The 8,150-nt window shown below is 46.3% G+C and overlaps 1 protein-coding gene across 6 annotated transcripts in view; it reads right to left on the reverse strand.

The window, feature by feature from the left end:
• GHR (growth hormone receptor) overlaps window positions 1-7,671 on the reverse strand; it is a 132,438-nt gene extending 124,767 nt beyond the window's left edge. For 2 of the 6 annotated variants that reach the window (XM_075739670.1, XM_075739674.1), the window contains exon 1: window positions 7,090-7,336. The gene's annotated coding sequence lies outside the window, so the exon portion shown is untranslated. Of the gene's footprint in view, window positions 1-7,089; window positions 7,340-7,407; window positions 7,430-7,484 lie in introns of those variants that run through there. The other 4 variants (XR_012832965.1, XM_075739673.1, XM_075739672.1 and 1 more) reach the window with 4 other exon arrangements.
• Window positions 7,672-8,150: the final 479 nt, after the last annotated feature.

The following is an 8,150-nucleotide window of genomic DNA, read 5'->3' on the forward strand; positions in this document are numbered from 1 at the left end:
ATGATTTTCACAATACTTTCGGTTACTTTAATGAAACATTAACTTTTTTATGATTGGAAAGAAGCAATAGAACAGGCTACAACAAATGCACGGGCACAACAGTAAACAGCATTGCTTTTTCATCATGGCATTAAGTGCACTCATCTATGCCACAAGCTGGATCAAAGATACAAGGGTACAATTATTGCTTATTTCCCTTGTACATTGAATACAGCTTTTACACAGTTATACACAATAAGCCTGAAAAAAATCAATGAGATATAACGATGGAAGTTAGGCAGGCCCCTCACACCACTTAAACTGGTGAATGCCATCCTTCCTTAATGTCACTGCCAGCATCCCTGTGGTCAGCCAAAGCCTTAAGAACAATCAAGCAGCATTCACTGTGTGCCTTGTGATGGATAAATTACACACCATTGAAAAAAGTGTGTCTGCACCTACTATAATCAAAGAAATTCATTCTCTTAAAGCTACCTACTATTTCAAGGAAATGAGCTATTCAGGCAAAATACTTAACTAAGTACCAGCAGCGACGAGGCACAGGCCGCTTTACAACAGTGACTGCATTTTCTGAAATGGTTTCTGAACTGATATAGCCACCTTATTAAATGGACCTTAGTGCTGGAAGATACCAGAGCTCATCGCACAGTTCCACAAAAATAGCCTTCCTCAGAGGGAGGTGGAGGGGCCGTTTCCTCCCGTCCTGGGCTGCAGTCCCTCCATGCCGTACACGCCGTCCTGCACCAGCAGAACTGGCCGGTGTACAGGAGGGCAGCAGTGACCATATCACATAACAAGCATCCCTCCCGTGCAGTTTTTGTTACTGCCACCCAGCACAAGCAGACCCTGAGACTCGCTGCTGCTCTCCAAAGGTCAGAAATCATGGCTAAAAAGCCTCAAGCGCCACCTCACACCCTCTCTCTGATCCTATTGCAGTAACAGTGTGGCCACGAGTAAGAACAGTTCATCCGCACATCCTGGACCAGCAGGTTGTCACTGTTCAGCACAAACCTGAAAAGTGTTAGCTGCATGTGTTTCACTTACATGTGTGGATGAGCAAAAACTTGCAAACAAATTCAAGAAAAAAGAGCAGGATTTCCCACTGCACGCTGCAAATTGTTCCTTCTGGTGGCTCAACCCGCTGCCGCAAGCAGGGCCCTAGCATGTGCGCTACAAAAGCCAGGATTCAACCTGGAAGACCAAAGCCTCAGGGTAAGCACAGCTCACTGGGCTTGACCTGGGCATGCTGCGAAGTACCGATGGGCTGCTGGAGTCCTCACTGTGCTCTATTCTGCCCTGTTTACTTAACATCTGACTTAGTCCTTAGAGCTGCTCTGTGCCCCAATTCAAACTGTCACAGTCATTACAAAAGCGACTGTTTTCCTGGGGTTTGTCAGTGAAAGTTCCATAGCATTCCCTGGACATACCTGACTAGGCTCAGCCATAAGAAGTAAACAAAGCTAAAGATAGAGCAGCTCAGTGCTTCCAATTGTTTTTCTCCTCTCGATCCTCATCCCAAGCCCTCCTTAGTCGAGGCAGAAAAGATAAAGCTTGGTCCCAAATGTAATCACAATCAGTCCTCTTCAATTCATGTGAAGCAAAGGATAAGAACCACCGTCTAGAAGGAATCCTGCTTTCTTTTCATTCACTTTTTACAGCATCAGGTAAAGCCACTAGCGAGCTCATGAGCAGTCAAAACACTGAACAGTTCAAGCTTTTTTGTATGAAAACATTACACAAGGCATTGCTCAAAATAATTATAAAGCAGGTTCGTAACATGGTTCTTGAACAAACACAATTTAATAAGCATTCAGTACCAAATTCAAACGGTATTTGCAGTCATGCGATAAAGGAGAGCCCACTGCAACAATTCATTCTCAAGGTAACACTGACATAAATTCCTATGTGTGTGTGAAAAAGGCAGAAAAAAAGAAAAAAAGTGAAATGTAGTAGAAATCAGGCTGCTAGCTGAACATTTGACAGCAGCTGGGAATAAGGCATGCAGTTTGTGAAGTAAAGCAAAAACTGACAAGCATGCTCATTTAACTGAGACAGCTGAAAGAAAATTCATCGCTTCTTTCAGTTTGTTTCTCCTGGCCCACAAACTCTCCTTCATGGTCAGACTATGACTACCCAATCCCCAAACTCCAAGAGGAGTTGTTTGGCTATATCAATAAGGTTGCAGAGATGAACCACGGACAGATTAAAACCCAAAACTGTTGTATACTGGTCAGGAACACAGACATCTGTTTCCAGAACTAACACGGGTGCGGTTTCTAGCTACAGGGGACCATCAATGCATCCTAGGCATCTAGTGGAATATGGAGCCAGCACACTGGGATTTGAATGAACCCAGCATTTTATAGGTGCAGCAGATTTTCAAGGCTAGAAACAGCCATTGGATGTCTCTGCCTGGAGAACTATAGGCAAAAATACTTCTGTTCTCCCCAAATTCTAGGCTGACCAGACCTGAACCAGCACCACTGCAAAAGCTGGAGTACTGAGTGCCGATATCAGGCTGTCCAGGACCACGATGCCACGACAGCCTGGGGGGTTGGGATTTGATTTTTCTCCTACTGAAGGGCCAAGGTTTACCAATCTCATTTCCTCCCGATGCAGTAAAACTTCAAACTTAATTTAAGCACGTGAATGATGCAACATGATGATTGTTGTTAATAACCTAACTCTTCCCAGCTACTCCTCAGAGTTGTTGTGTGTTAGCTGCTGACAAACCCCTATTGCAAAATTACTCTGTAGAGCATCTGAAATATTACTTTGTTTGAACTACTTATAAACTGAGTTTGAAGACTGTAATAGACTTATGACAGTATTTAAATAGCTTTTAAAGTTCTAAATGTTAGTTATCTCCATCTCTATTATTGTCAAGTGTTTAAATGGTACCCAGATGCAACTGATTATTCGTATTTATGTCTTCATACATCATCTTTGTTCTAGGATTACGAGCAGTAAGCTTATTAAGTGATCAGAGACAGAAATCTTCCGCCTTAATGAGGGTAAAGCTAGTGAAGCATCTTCTCTTTGCACATTCTGAGTTTAGTTTCCCACATTATGCACCCACCCTAGGTAGTCATTTATGCTTGATCCACAGGCCTAGCAGGTCTAGCACTGTGACAGCCTAATGCTGTGTGTCCCCCTAAATGGCTACAGAAGGGGAGAGACAGGAAAGCATAACTCCTTCCACACCAGTGGAAGCGTTTACGCTTTTAATGCAGAGGGGTTAAAATTTTCTGCTAAATTTACCAGAGCTCCATATCCTCCCATCAGTGTTCCCCATGCAGAGTTCATTGTCTCCATCACATCTCCAGTGTCCTTCATGCAGTCCTGTGTGACCTTCCCCCGTAGGACCACAATCCCACACAGTAGATCCCTTCCACAAAACAAAACCACTAGTTTGGACACATGGCAGGACAAAAGACTATTTTGCAGACTGTATTGCTACAAGTCGGAGTATCTTAATAACTCAGAGTTATAAAACTGAGCATGATTTAGAAGATATGGATGTTGGCATTGTGGTCAGTGGAATTTTTGGAAAGTCAAAAGACTAACGTAAATGTGATTAGCATGATAAATATGAATAGCATGGCAGATGGAGTTTTAAAGGTCATAAATGCTTGATTACTGCTATTATCCTTCAGCTACTGACTACACAGATAACAAATGAAGTGGGACAACCTTACCCCTGAAAGGTTACTCTGAACCAAGTGCCTGTGCATGTGCATCCACACATTTAATACAAGTAATTCATGCATCAGTAACTATTACTGCTTGAAGCAGACGACTGGACAAGGGTGTTTTCCAGCAGTTATTCCTTCACTAAAACTAATTTTAATTGTCCTTTACATTCTCACAACATTGTATCTTTGAAATGCTCAGCAAACTCAGTGAGGTAAGACATTAAATCTCATCCTATTGCAAACCACCCTGCTACTATGAAGTGTTTCTGAAGTTAATAATAAATTATTAATAAAAAATTAAAGTTTCTGGTGATTATTTTCAGTAGAAAACCCGCTTTCTAAAAGTCAATAAAACATTACACAAATATATTTTCATTTCATAATCTGCAGTAAACATGGTATGGACAACATTATCTCTATTAGGAAACAGCCTTTTCAATTTACTGGGAAAAATTGTTTCTCACGCATTGAGAACCAGCTCTTTGCTAAAAGGATGCTTGTTGCATCTCTCACGAATTGAAATGATGTGTAAATAGACACCCACCTCATACAAAGAACTTAACTGGGATTCATATACAATAAAGAAAGATTTCCCTTGTGATAAAGAATTTGAGCACAAAGTGTTCCTTCAAGTCCTGACATAAATCTGCTCCTGCCAAGCTAGTATCTCGTTGCGTCAGCCTTTCGCCTTCGCCGCAACTGTAGTGGCAGCCCTGCCACCTCTCTGCCTGTTTTCCTCACACTGCCCTCTTCCCAGAACTACTGTCCCAGTTCTGCTGGGCCAAAGATTCATCTTTCCATCAGATAAATATTTGATTAAAAAACTCCTTTAGTTCCCTTAGTTAACAGGAACCCGACCCTCTAGCAAACCCATCATTTAGGGACTCCATGTGGCCTGAGCAGACTCAGTATTGCACTGCTGGTATCCTTGTCCTTGTCGTTCTTTTCCCCAACAACTTCATCCTGTCTTCCTGTTATTCCTATCATTTTTATTTCTCTGCAATGCTTGAAAATGTTTTGACACCTACCTTAAGATTGCAACAGCTTCAATTAGGCTAAATGCAAGTGCTGTTGTGTCTGATAAAACTTTTTTTTTTAAAAAAATCAGACCAAAAAAAATCAAAGCATTTCTGCCTATGTTGCCTTCTCAATGACAAATATTCACAGTTTCTACTTTGTCCATGGAAATCTGGTATTTCAAATAAGATACACAATATTATATTTATTCAGTTTGATGCTCCCATTAGTAGTGCAAGATAAATACTAGCTTTCATTAGAAACAATTTCTGCAGCAAAAGGAAGCTTCATTTGACAGTAGCAAGGCCTACCTCTAGTTTATATACATGTTAACAGAAATGTACATACAATCAAGGGAAAGAGACTCTGTGTGTTAAAGTTATACCCTAAAAGGACCAATATATATTATACTTCCTCAGCCTCCAGATCATGGAAAAGAAAGGTACCAAGCAAGAAATAGGGGAATTGCCATCAAAGATTTATTTGAGCTTTCCCTACTGGAAGCAGGTACAAGAGGTCACATGCAGTAGCACATGCTACTTCAGTCAGCAAAAATGTGAAGAATCGAGCTCTGTACATCCCCCCAACACACCCAGCGCAGCACAGACTCCTAAGCACCCTCTGGGAGCAGTGCTGTCGCACTGCATGGTGCTACAGAAAATAACACCTCTACAGAGCCCCCAGGTTTACATATTTACATGGTGCTGCGCTGTGCTGTGCAGATACATGAACACCAGCAGACAATGAAACAGCCCATGGCAATGAAAATAATACTTGACAATACTGGGGAATTTTACTCCAAAATATTTGGGGGTATCTATGACTTCTCTGTAAAGTAAGTATCAGCAGTTATTTTTACATATTTAATAAAAGTACCACTACAATTTACTTGCAATTTTAGAAATTACTCCTCAGAAGCACTGCAACCTGTCTTGTCAATCCTTTGTAATTATTAAAACATGCTAATGTCCTGAATTAACACAGCAAGTAGCAATTCTAGTAATGTGAGACTGAGATGTGGTGGAGATGAAAGACACCACATTCCTATTTAAATGTTTCAAGCTGTCTGAATAACTTTCATTAATACTTAAATTTATCACTGAGACCCACAAAACATCTCAATTGCAATTTACTCTAATCTCAATATTTAGAGTAGCATCTTTTAAATCAACACCGGTATTTAAATAAATCTTACAAAATCTCTTTATGTTGATTACCAACTACATTTTCATCACTGATGTGAGCAAACAAGTCAATGCTATATAGGTAAGAGTCTTTCAGATTTAAGTTAAGCACCTCTTTACCTGGTAAATAACTTCAGGTTTTCCTATCAGTAAACACTTGCTTGAAACCTTTATAAAATGGGATCCAACTCAAGCAGTGGGCTACAGGTTTTTTAATTGCTTCATTCTTATTTCTGATTTAGCCATGAACAGAACGATGACCAGGTGTAGGGTCTTTTGTAGGCGCTACAGGAGGAGGAAAGTGAAGCTGTGACTAAATACAGTAAGGTTCTGAATGAGATATACACTACTGAAAAGATGAGTAACTAATGCACATCCACACACTCGATCTCTAGAATTAGCCCCGTGAGAGTTAGCAACAAATATCACCGAAGACGTTGCTATGAGAAAACACTAGTTATGCCTCTGCAGTAACTCCCTGTTTTGTGTATTTCTGCTCAGAGTATTTGCAGTATTTGTTTTTAAAAGTAATCTCTTCGGTTTTTTCCCTGTGCGATACGTATAGCAGACCACACACTAAGAAATACAATCAATGATAGATGGCCTGAAAAGTAAAAAAACCCCAAAAAACGGGGGTGAGGGAATTGTATAAACTAGAATAAACCACACAGAGTACGACACACTCCGATTAGATCCAGCAGGGAAGACTGAAACGCTGGCAGCTCATCTACCGTTCTCGCTCGGCTTTTTAAATCCACGTCCATACAGAAAAGGTTTCTCTGAATAACATCGTCTCCAGACCTCCAAGGCCGTGTTTCCCTCCCTCCCCCCTCATCCCCCTTCATCACCCACAGCACGCGGAGTCACAAAACTTTTCGCCCCCACGCCTGTCCCCCGCCAGCCGTCTCAGCCGTGTGTCCGCTGCCACGGCCGGAGCTGACGCCCGCTGCCACGGCCCGGGTCCGGCGCCGCGCTGCCCGCGCCAACGGGAGACGCCGGGGCCCCCGCTCCCGGAGGGGCTCCGACACCGACCGGGGCCTTGGGGGCTGTTTAAACGCCCCCCCCCCCCGCCACCCCTAGGCGAGAGGCGGGTGGGCGGGAGGCGAAGCCGGGGGCGAGAAAGCTGCCCCTGGGGCGCCCCACACGGGACGCGGCCGGCGGGGAGAGGCGCGGAGCCGCCGCCCGGTACTCACCGACTCGCTCAGAAACTTCCCCCAAGTTTCGGCGGTACGGCGGGCACGGCCCTCCCCGGCGGGCGCCGGCAACCATGGGAGAGCCTCAGCGAGCGGCCGCCGCGGCGGCGGCACCGCCGAACATCGCGCTCCCTGCGCCCGGAGCCAGCCTCAGCGTCTGAAGCGGCAACGACCGACAACGGCGAGCGACGGCGGCCCGGCGCGGGGCTGAGCCCGCACCCCTCCAGCGGGGCGGGACGGGACAGGCGGGGAGGTCAGACCGGGGCGGGAGACGGCGGAGAGCTCAGCCCGCCGCCCCTCCCCACACACCCACCCCACCTCCGCTCCCCCCCGCCGGCGGCGGCAGCAGCGGCAGCAGCAGCAGCAGCAGCAGCAGCACCAGCAGCAGCACTCACTTCGCTCGCCGCCGCCCCGCAGCTCTCTCCGCGCTTGCCCTGCCTGCTGGGGCGCGGGGCGCTCAGCCGCGACGGCCGCCGCCTCTTTCTCTTCCCATGGCCGCCGCGCCCCGCTCGGCAGTTGGCTGTGTCCGCCGCGGGGTGAAGGGGGTCAGGGAGCGGGGCCGGCAGCGCGCCCGGGGAACATGTCTATCGGCGGGAGCGCCGACACTTTTACTGCGCCCCAGGGCTCCGTCTAGGGGAAGGCGGCGGCTACTGCAGCGCATCTCCCTGCCGGGGGGGTGGAACTGCTGCCCCCGGGACGCCAGCTCCGCGTTGCGGGCGCGGGGGGCTGCGCGGAGGAGGTACCCCATTCCCCCGGAGCCTCCGGCGATCGCTGGTGAGGGGTGAGAGCCCGGGCTCCCGGCTCCGGGCGTGTGCCGGTAAGGGCAGGGCTGGCGCAGGCAGGTGAATCCGATTTTAGGGAGAATGGGGTGTAAGCGTGCCACACACGGGCTGCCAGGTGGAAATTAAGTGGTTTTGAACTGCTGAAGGTGCAATGATGGGCACCTTTCTCCACCAGGTGTGTGGCAGAGCACATGCGGGGCTAAGTAATGTGAATGTAGACATCATCTACGGCAAAAGGGAGAATGACTGCTTGGACCTTTTTTTACAAGAATAAAGATT

This window comes from Balearica regulorum, chromosome Z, assembly GCF_011004875.1.
Source record: "Balearica regulorum gibbericeps isolate bBalReg1 chromosome Z, bBalReg1.pri, whole genome shotgun sequence".
NCBI classification, from domain to species: domain Eukaryota; kingdom Metazoa; phylum Chordata; class Aves; order Gruiformes; family Gruidae; genus Balearica; species Balearica regulorum.